This window comes from Monodon monoceros, unplaced genomic scaffold, assembly GCF_005190385.1.
Source record: "Monodon monoceros isolate NGI ecotype Baffin Bay Population unplaced genomic scaffold, NGI_Narwhal_1 Super_Scaffold_21, whole genome shotgun sequence".
NCBI classification, from domain to species: Eukaryota; Metazoa; Chordata; class Mammalia; order Artiodactyla; family Monodontidae; genus Monodon; species Monodon monoceros.
In genome coordinates this window covers 116198156-116210205 of record NW_021703778.1, presented here as the reverse complement: position 1 = coordinate 116210205, position 12050 = coordinate 116198156, and positions in this window count along the sequence as shown.

Below are 12050 nucleotides of genomic sequence, written 5' to 3'. Positions count from 1 at the left end.
GCATCCCCTTGCCAGCCCTAGTTGAATCTCATTTCTGTCATACAACTCTCAACCACAAAACCAACAAACGTATTTTGGCTAACTACATTAGAGGATCTGGCACCCTATCTTTAATATGATATTCAAGATGCACACAGATTATAACATAAGTTTAAAATTCTTCTGGGGTATTTCCCAGAAGAATTTATTTTCCCCCTAATGTGACTGTGCTCTATTAAGCATGTCCACGTGGTGAGGTCCCCTTGTTAGCCTTGTATCCCTGCCACTTATTACAATAATTATATGCACTTGCCTTCCAGTGGTTAAGTACAACCCATGGCCTCTATTATTTCAGGATTTTATACACTAACTATCTTCCAGCCAAATTCTGTAATAACTTTTCAATACCATTAGCCCTTGCCTACAGAGGAGAGCAACCCCTGATCTTTTTAGTAGTATAGGCGTTCTTTCTCCTTAATGAAATTTTTACAATCTTAAAAATAATGTTTTCTGGGCCTTCTGGTGGAAAATAATATTATTTTATTGCATTTCCAACTGTAGATAGTACATCCACTTCAGCATATCTACTCCCTTCCTCTACCATTTCTTATTACAGCTTTGACATTTTATCTTTAATCAAAATTGGTTATCACATTTTACATTCTTCAAGGAGCCATCCTAGTAGTAAATTCACACCATTTCCTGGAGTCCTTCACAAGGGTTAAAACCTGTACTCTGTGCTGAGAGTGCTTCAAGTTAATCAATTCTTCCTTTCCCAATTTTCATCCTTGTGTCACTGACCAGTACCCTCAGAATCTATTCACACATGTATTCCCCCTACCCCTGCTGGTACATGATATATAGGTTTTCTAGCTCCTTTGTAGTATAGTCCTTTCCTCCTTTATCAAGATTTTCATATCCTATGTTTTAATGTGAATTAACCCTTGTTACAAGTCTAAGAGACCGGAGGAGGACTGGCCTAGAAGAGGACTCCTGACTTCTGAGAAAAGGTCTGTTTTTTTCCCCGGCAGACGGGGAGTTCTGGAGAGGCAGGTAACTTATGCAGGCTCAGAAGTTTCAGAGGAGGCGGGATAGTCAAATATTTAGGAACATCCACCTAGATATCTCCATCTCATGCATTAACATCCCAGGTTTTCCCAACCAGAGCCCTGACTTTGAAATGGTAGATCTGCTTTGGTTGGATATTTAGTTTTCTGTAAAGTTAAGCTCTTATTATGTCTTCATCTTGATTTTCAGATTTCTTTGCCTTCCTTCTTCAGGAGAGGAGGGCTTCATTTATTTTTTTAAGAAATCCTCTGTCCTTCACTCTCAGTTTTCAATTACTTATTAGTTTTCTTTAGTATTGTTTTCTGTTAAATTAGTACAGTTTAGCAAAAGCATCAAATCCCATGGTCCTTTCAGTTTAATTTTCCCCAATAAGCTTGAAATGCCTGATATAATACACTTATTTATTTTCCATTCAACTACTACTGTCCAAATACACAAGCGATAAATGTTTTAACAACTGAACTTCCACCTCGTGCCAGAGGATGTTGATGAGGTTCTCAATGCTGGCTGAGTCATGCATAATCAGCTCAAAAAACTCATCTTATAACCTGCTCCTGGGACTACCCCTGATATCAAATTCTGCAGGTTGTGTTCGCTGGAAGCAGATGCCAAGATGCAGTTTGTGGTGCAGCATTGATTAGGGATCAATATTTGTGAAAGAAGGAAAAGAAAATTGGGTTGAGCAGAAGGAGAAGTTGAAGGTGTGTCTAAAATGTGAATCAGGTAACAATACTCATTCTGGCTTTTGACACATGGTTTTCTTTTGATTATTATGCTGGCTCACCATAAAGCTCGCCTCTTGGAAGAATATGTATTTCTTTGCCAATCCAAGAAATTGTTTCTCTCCAGTATTTTTGTTTTTATAGAAAAACATACTGATATATTGGTATGGATCAAGTTTTGAAGAAGACCTCAAAGACCCGTTTTTCTATCTGGAAAAATTCAGTTTCTGAGACTACAGATCTAATGGACAATCATGTGACTCAAACTTTTTCATGGGAACTGCTATACTACAGGAATTCTTAAAGAAAGTTAGCTGGGTTTACATGATCACGTATCTCATAACTTTTCCCAAGTGCAGTTTTTACTATAATTAAATAAAGACAAATAGTAAACTACTAGAAAGAACTTAAATCAAGTACCTAGGATTTTGCATATAAATATGGATAAAAGACTGATAATGAAACCGGCAGAAATGAGCTTATTTTGAGTGTTTAAGTTGTGACAGGGTGGTTATATCCATTATTTCACCAACCCTTCAAAACTACTTTAGAAAATTTGATAGTATGTGTTAACTCCATTTTACAGAAAAGGAAACTGAGATATGAAGACTGTAGAAATTTTGCCAAATCACCCAACAAGTGAGTAGATGTGTAGATGATCCCGTGTGTCTGGTTCCAAAACCCCATGACATTTCCGCTGCACCAGGGTTGTCTTCTAGAGTTAATTCCTAAGATTAATATGTTAGTGTCAACTATTCCTAAAACTGGAAATATCACAGGTAACAGTCCCACAAAGTCAAATTAGTGTCTTATATCCACTGTAATACAGGTTCAAGACTTATTCACTTAATTTAGGAGAGGAGGGCTTCAAAGTTTTGCCATTTATTAAAATTATTTAATCATGGGAGCAGCCCTTCCAGACATTTCTTCTGATTACTAAAATTAGGTGTTCCTGAAATCTTTGCTACTCTAGAAATGTTAATTCACCATAGTATTGAACAGGTGACAGGAAAATGCCTGGATGAATAATAAAGGGAGTATTTGGGAGACATAAGTAATTAATGTTAATTTGATGATAAATTTCATGTAACATGAGTTGAATAGATGGAAACTAATGAGTCAGGGGAAGAAATGAGTCAAATAAACAGCAGCCTCAAGATCTAAGTTGGCCAGAGTTTAAGAAGACAATTTTTTTTTAACATTCCAATTAGGTAATCAGCCAAAAGGAGAAGTCACTTGCATCTCATTATTATATGAGAAAGACTGATGACACTGTTCCAATGTTTACATTACTCTATATTTTTCCCCACCAGGGGTAACAGCCAAGTATGCATGGACTGCACATAAACTGAACACCATGTTGTGAAACAAATAAAGAGATTCATGGAACATCTGTACATTTTGCCTTTACAAAGCAAGGAAAAAAATAAAGTAAAAATTTAAGTAGTTCAAAATACTGACGTTAATATATTTAAACTATGGTATTGGTAAGATGGTCCCCTAACATGTCCACACCACAATCTCCAGAATCTGTGGATGTTACCATATATGGCAACACACTTGGGAATGTGACTAAATTAAGAATCTTGAGATGGGGAGATTTTCCTGGATAATTATCCTGGGTGATTCTAGGATTATCTTGGAGATTATCTTGGATAATTACCCTGGAGATTATCTGGGTTGGCTCTAAATGTAATCACAAGGGTCCTTGTAAGAATGTCAAAAGAATGAGGACAGAGGAAGAAGCAGAAGATATGACAACAGAAGCAAGAAGCTGGAATGATGTGAGGAGAGGGACTTGAACCAAGGAGTGCAGGCAGCCTACAGAAGCTTTAAGATGCAAGGGAATGGCACAAAAACAGAAATATAGAAAAATGGAACAGAATAGAGAGCCCAGGGATAAACCCACGCACCTATGGCCACCTAATCTATGACAAAGGAGGCAAAAATATACAAAGGAGAAAATACAGTCTCTTCAATATGGCACTGGGAAAACTGGACTGCTACTACATGTAAAAGAATGAAATTAGAACACTTCCTAACACCATACACAAAAATAAACTCAAAATGGATTAAAGACCTAAATGTGAGGCTGGATACTATAAAACTCTTAGAGGAAAACATAGGCAGAACACTCTTTGATATAAATCACAGCAAAATCTTTTTTTAATCCACCACCTAGAGTAATGAAAATTAAAAATAAATAAACAAATGGGACCTAATTAAACTTAAAATCTTTTGCACAGCAAAGTAAACCATAAACAAAACTAAAAGACAACCCTCAGAATGGGAGAAAATATTTGCAAATGAAGCAAATAAAAAGGGATTAATTTCCAAAATATACAAACAGCTCATGCAGCTCAATATCAAAAAAACAAACAGCCCAATCAAACAATGGGCAGAAGATCTAAATAGACATTTCACCAAAGAAGACATACAGATGGCCAAAAAACACGTGAAAGAATGCTCAACATCACCAATTATTAGAGAAATACAAAACTACAACGAGGTATCACCTCACCCCAGTCAGAATGTCCATCATCAAAAAAATCTACAAACAATAAAAGCTGGAGAGGGTGTGCAGAAAAAGGAACCCTCCTACACTGTTGGTGGGAATGTAAATTGGTAGAGCCACTATGGAGAACAGTATGGAAGTTCCTTAAAAACCTAAAAATAGCACTATCATATGACTCAGCAATCTCACTCCTGGGCATATATCCAGAGAAAACCATAATTCGAAAGAATGCATGCACCCTGATGTTCGTTGCAGCACTTACAATAGCCAGGTCATGGAAGCAACCTAAATGTCCAGCCACAGATGAATGGATAAAGAAGATGTGGTACATATATACAAGGGAATATTACTCAGCCATAAGAAGGAATGAAATTGTGCCATTTGAAGCAACATGGATGGACCTAGAGATTGTCATACAGAGGGAAATAAGTCAGAAAGAGAAAGACAAATATCGTATAATCTAGAAGAATGGCACAGATGAACTTATTTGCAAAGCAGAAATAAAGTCACAGATGTAGAAAACAAACTTATGGTTACAAAGGGGGGGGTAGGGTGAATTGGGAGATTGGGATTGACATATACTCAGTACCATATATAAAATAGATAACTAATGAGAACCTACTGTGTAGCACAGGGAACTCTACTCAGTGCTCTATGGTGACCTAAATGGGAGGGAAATCTAAAAAAGAGTGAATATATATATAAAATTGATTCATTTTGCTATATAGCAGAAACTAACACAACATTGTAAAGCAACTATACTCCAATAAAAATTAACAAAAAAACAAAAATAAACAAAAAAACCCAAAGGAGCCTGGGCTTTCAGGAGTTATATATTTTATTGATTTCCACTTTAATTTTTATTAGAAGGTAAATTAAACATTGCTTCATTCTAAAAAGAAAAATGAAAAGGCAAGGGAATGGGCTCTTCCCTAGAGCCTCTAGATGACACAAGTCCTGTGAATACCTTTTGGCCCAACATAACTGACTTTAGACTTCTGGCCTCCATAACTGTAAGTGAATCAATTTGTGTTGTGTCACCAAATTTGTTATAGCAGCAATAGAAAACTGATGCTCATGGAATATTAGATTCAATTATAAGAATAAAAACACGTTTTTCTAGGATGGAATTTGGAATTAAGCGATGCAAAGAAACTAAGAGGGGAATTCTTTTGTATAGATTTGTCAAAAATGACTTTAGTCTACTTGTCAGGTGAATAGGATTTTCTGGGACAGAAGCAGCATTCCACCAGCATATTCCATTGCTCTGTGGTGTGATGGAGACAAGCTCAAATAACAAGGAAGGAGGGTGAAAGAACTTGATATAAAAAATAAGGTAGAAGGTACTAGATATCACTGTAATTCTTGAAAAGTATAAGGCTCATGATGAGAAGAGTTACTCCATCCTTCTGAGAATGGGTAAAGAACAGTAATGAAAGCAATCAGAAAGTGTTTTAAAGAAGGACACAACATTTAGGCTTCAGGGGAATTTGAATCATAGTAGTGCCTTCCTCCTGGGAAAGAATTCCTTCAAATTTGCCTATTCAAGTAAAGAAGTCAATTTCCACTGAATACCACTCCTCATTAAAAGTGAATTCAGCTTGTCCCACCATGCCTATTCTGGTACCTATCTTCCCTAAAGCCAGTTTTCATCTAAACTTTCATCTTAATTAATCAACTTTGGCACATACATATCTTCCAATCTAATTGTAGCCCCATTAGGCTTTCACCGAAAGTTCAGGATCAGGGTTCATTGGGCTTCCAAGTCGAGGAGCCTAAGAAAAGTTTCTTCTCTGACCCTTGGCCATTTTACTCTAAGTGAGCATATATCTTTGAGTCCCCAGCCAGGGGTTGGGCCAAAGGACCTTGGCCCCTTTGTCAATGCTTTTCCTCATTTAATTTGTCCCAGGTGATTTGAGGTCAGGTTTCTTATTTCCATTTTTGCCTTTAGGCTTTTTTTAAAAATTTCCTCCAAACTGTATTAAATAGTGTGGATTTGTTTAGGCCCTTAAATGTTGAGGAGCCAGCAGAGTCTATCAGTCCACCTCACCTCTGAGAGTGCTGCATTTCAATCCCATCCATGTCTGCTTTATCAATTTTTTGCTTAATAACCATTTAAAGACTTCCATCCCCTGTCTTTTCCCATTCTCTTGTGAATCACTCTAATTTTTTTTAGCATCTGTAAGACACATACCCATAAGAGGAAGCTGAGGAAACAAATCTGACATGGCCGTTTAGACTGTTGCTTAATTTTACAGCAGTAAGTTTACATGGCGTGCTCATGAAAAAGGTGCCCACTTAATCACAGCATTTACCATGACCTGGATGAACATTTGATCATCATAAAGCCAATTCAGCATGGCATGTATTACAGAATATCAGCCACTTCATATAGGGAGTTCCACTTTGCTTTTAAGGAGAGGAAGGACAATTCCCTTTCTCAGGAAAAGAGGATTCTATAGCAGCTGTTTTCTAGTCTACTAAGCTAACCATCCTTTCAGGAGTAACCTGCTGCATTTGGATCATGTATGGCCATATTGTTGAACTTGATGTTCAGTAGTAAGCTCTGGACATTGCAGCCACCTAAACATCTTTCTCCATTCTGCAGTATTCGAAACCAAGGAACTTGCTCCTTTTTCAACAAAATGCTTCATGGTTTTTTACCTTTCATTTGATTTATCATTATTGTCATTAGTAGTAGTAGTCATAGTAGTATTTTATAAACAAAGATTTTCCTCTTCATTTTTTGAGCCTAGAACTTTTCAAAGTTTATCATAATAATTATATCTCTCCTCAACTTTTTAACTTTTTATGCCCTGGAAACACCTGATCTAGACTGGACTGTTTTTAGTAACTTCTTTTACACTTCTAGGTGATTAAAAGTGGATAAGAAAATATGATTTTTGCAGTCATTTGTAAGACTGGTTTATTCAAGGAAAAGCGTTAATGTGTTTTTTTTTTAAAGCTATAGATTTTTATATTCTAGAAAAATACAAAGTGAGTTTTGGTTTTATGTCAAATAAAACTGACTATTCAGATTCTAGAGTGGGTAGGATTCTATATAAAACCAGTTATGTGACTACTTAAGTGATGGCCATCCCTCCATTTAATACTGTCAGTACCAACAACAACAACACTAGGATTTAAAAATAGCCTTGGGATATGAAAATATATGAACTACATATTTCTCCTCTAGAATAAAAAGTGCTACAGCTACACATTCATATAAAAGCATATCAAACATTTCAGTACAAGAAGTAGCTTTGGTTTCTAATTCAAGTTTTTAGGCACTTATTGCAAACTGAACAAAAACATCATATAAGTTCAGGAATTTGGACAAAACTATATTGCATATAAAGAAAGTTTTCATAGGGGTAATACTGAATTTTGATTCATGATGGTAATCTCAACACATTTTAAAGTGATACATATTATTTGTAATATAGAATAAAACAAAAACAAATTTCCTTGAAAATACTGCTGAGTATTATAACACATAGTTACACTGGAGGAAAGTGAAAAAGCATTTGTACAAAAGTGAAGCTTTAAACAATATTTTCCCTTCATAAAAGTTCATCGTATTAAAGGGGCTTCTGTGACAATGAAGAGTTAACTTATTGGCAGCATGAATCAGGAAAAGCACAGATAGAGGAATGAAGGATACATTAATTTGAAAGCACTTGTATTCCACAGCCTCACCCAGAATAGCAGAACAATTGTACATGTCCCAGTGAATCAGTAGATTAGGGGAAGTATCTATGTTCAGACTCTAAATTTTTTCTTGTATCGTTAAATTTGCAATATTTCATGAGGTCAAAATGTTTCTTCAGATTCATTAGTTATAACAGGAATGTTAATTCTGTGCATTTTGTTCTACATATTCAATATGACTATTAAGTAATTGTGTATACATGATGTTAAGGAGATGAATGTACTGTGTCACTCTACAGATCTTAATAGTTATTAAATGACAAATTTTAATCTCATTAAAACTGTCAGTGATGAGGTTAAAATATATGCCACTTATTATTAAAAGTTGATTTATACCCTAGGGCACCTGTACTTATCTCTAATGCCACCGTTCTTACTTCACTTTTTTGTAGCCCCCATTAGATTATGAATTAATCTTGTTTCTACATCCTGGCATAATGCTTGACATATGGTCATCAACCTGTGTGTGTATACATACAAACAAACAAATATATATGTACATATATAATGTATAGTGATATAATGCATTAACTATATTATATAAACATATGCTTGTTATTTAAATATTTTAACATATATCATTACTATGTTATATACTAAATAATATTATACATGATAATTGTTGAACTCCTGAGAATAGGTGGTAATTATGACATTTTCATGTTTTTTACTAAGATTTATAATTGACAATAAAGTGGATCAAGATACTGTGATCCTTTATAAGGCAATGTCATATCATTTCAGAATACCTAATTATTCTAACTTAAATGACAATAAAATAGTAGCTGCTAATATTGTGAATCTTTTCTTTGTCTATAACATTGAGGTAACTATTGTAAATATCATTGCCAATGCCCAATTACAGCATTTAAGTTATTCCTTTATAAATTTTGCTGAAACATTCACACATGCTTCCCCAAAATACCTGCCTATTTTAAATATTGCCTTATGAATTATGGCAACATTTTAATTTTGGTACATAGTATATTGAACTTAGTCAGTGTTCTAAACATTACTAGCTTTCCATGCTGTATAAAGTACAGTGCCACTCACCCAGTTTCTTACATGAAATCAGTAATTTATTTAGGTAGTAAATCTCTTACTTGATACCACAAGATTTTTTAATATAATAGAGCTGTAAGAATGAGAAAAGTGAAATTACAGACCGAAACTTTGAGCAAAGCATCCCCAGATCGTTTAGATAACACTACTGGTTTTTAAAGTACATTTATGGATGTTGAATATCACTTTGTAAATTAGGAAAATAAATACATAGTTATTCTATAGTTATTGTATTTTCATAAAAGGAGATTAAGAAATGTATCCAGAATCCTAGAGCTAAAGAGAGAGACACAACTAAAATCCACCTTTTTCCAACTGTACTCAAGTACAATTTCCATCATGTCATGGAAACTCACTATCAGCCCCAACCATACTCAGACATATAATCTAGATAGAGATATCTTTAATTCAGAATAATATATGCACGTGGGGGTAAATATTAGCATCATGGAAGGTTATAAAATGAAAACTAGTGGCCTTCCAATCTGCTCTCACTTTTAGTCCAAGTCTTTGGCAGTAATGACTTTTGAATGTTTTATTTATTTTGAGGCGGTGATATCTCAGACTAAGTAGTATTGTTAAATCTCTAATTTCCTGTCTTTAACTCACACTGCTCTATCTACTGCCTTACTTTCTCTTCTCCAAATTTTCTTAGTTTTAATTTGTACATTTTTTGTTATTTTGGTAATTATTTATTAAGTAGATCATGCAGTAAGATTATCTTAGACTTTTCTCATGTTTTAAATTTCACATATTATGGATATCTTAACTTCATTTTAAAAACTGTAATAGCTACATAGCATTTTGTATTAATAACATAAGATAATTTGTTTACTATTATTTTATTTCCAAAAGCCGACAAATGGCTATTTAGAGGTGCACAGATAAAAAATATCCAGGATCTACAGTAAGAGTGGAATAAGAGGCTCTAACTCTCTTTACATTCCTATAAAAAATGCATTGGAGGGCTATTGATAGTACAAATGTGCTTAGTCTCTCGTACTGGCTTGCATTTGTCCACATCTGCTACTTATTAAACTATTCTGGTGCTTCTTATGGTCAAGAACTATCAGAAGAACACAAATGGATATAATAGGTGTTCTCTTTGTAATTCTTCAGGCTTTCAATCTCCTGCATTTTAAGCTAGGGAGTATTTGGGACCAGATATTATATATCAACATTTGTTATTTTTGTGATCTTTGCATCTATGTTCTTATTGTACCCAGAGTTTGTGATATCTTTCTTAGATAGTTTTACTAGTTTATAACCTGGTTTTCAGAAGATAAGCAAAACCACTTCAAACCAGGGGTGGATAACAAAATTTTAACCCACTCCAAATATTTCTATTTCTACTTCAAATTCACCACTCGCCAAATTTCCTTTCCCTTTTTCATGTTACTATGTATATTTAATTATCAAACATTGTGTCTATATCTGTGTCTCTCCCCTCTCTCTCTCTCTAAACACACAGATATATATAGATATAGATATATAAACACACACACATACATACATACACACACACACACACAAGTCTACCTCGAAAGTATTATGGCTTCAGTTCTAGACTACCAGTGTAAAGTGAATATTACAATAAAGCAAGTCACATGAAGTTTTCGGTTGCCCAGTGAGTATAAAAGTTATGTTTACATTATACTGTAGTACATAAAATGTGCAATGGCATTATGGCAAAAAAAAGTATATACTTTAATTTAAAAATACTGTATTGCTCAAAAATGCTAACCATCATCTGAGTCTTCAATGAGTTTTAACATTTTTGCAGTAGTAACATCAAAGATTGCTCATCACCGATCACCATAACAAATAAAGTAATAGTGAAAAAGCTTGAAATATTGCAAAAAATGACACAGACACATGAACTCAGCAAATGTTACTGGTAAATGGTGCCAATAGACTTGCTCCGCACAGCCTTCAATTTGTAAAAAATGCAATATGCTTATACATATATATACACATATATAGACACATACATACATACACACATATATCTGTGTAATATATAGGTAATTCTGATATGTCTTTAGATCTTTATTATCTTTTTTATCATTTTGAGACAAGTACAATACTTTATCATAGTTTACTAATATATTGTATAATATATAACATATTATAAAATATGGTAATTTGCACAGTGTGATGGTTAATTTTATGCATCAATTTGACTGGGGCACAGAGTGTCCATAAATTGGGTAAAACGTCCTGGGAGTTTCTGTGAGTGTTTTTAAGTGAGATTAACATTTAACTTGGTAGACTGAGTAAAGCAGATTGTCTTCCCTTATGTGGGTAGGTCTCATCCAATCATTTGAAAACCTGAACAGTACAAAAAGGTGACATTCTTCTGAGGAAGAGAGAATTTTTCCAGTCTGTCTGCCTCTGAGCTGAAACACAGGCTCTTTTCCTGCCTTCGAACTTGAACAGAAACATTGGATATTCCTGGGTCTCCAGCCTGCCAGCTTTCAGGATGGTACTACACCACTAGCTCTCCTGGTTCTCAGGCCTTTAGAGTCAGAGTGGTAATAAACCATCCATTGCAAGGATGTAAGTAAGGCTTGCTTACTCACCCTGCAGATCTTGGGGTTAGCCAGACTCCATAATTGTGTGAGCCAATTCCTTATAAATATATTTATTAGAATAATAATTATTAAAAATAAAGAAATGATATAGTTGTTCAATATAAATTGTTACCAATTACTTATTATCAATTAATTGTATTAATAGCAATAATGATTGCTATAAAGAGAATTACTTTACTGAATTGGCTCACATGATTATGGAGGCTGGCTGGTCTCAAGGTCTGCAGGGTGAGTTGGCAAGCTAGAGACCCAGGAGAGTCTATATATATGAAAATATTTTCCCTCAGTTATCAAATTTTTATATTCACTTCTTTATGAATGAAAATAAAATTTTCTAAATTTTCAAGTGAAAATATTATCATCTGAACTTAATTAGACTTTAATTAAAACTAAAATTAA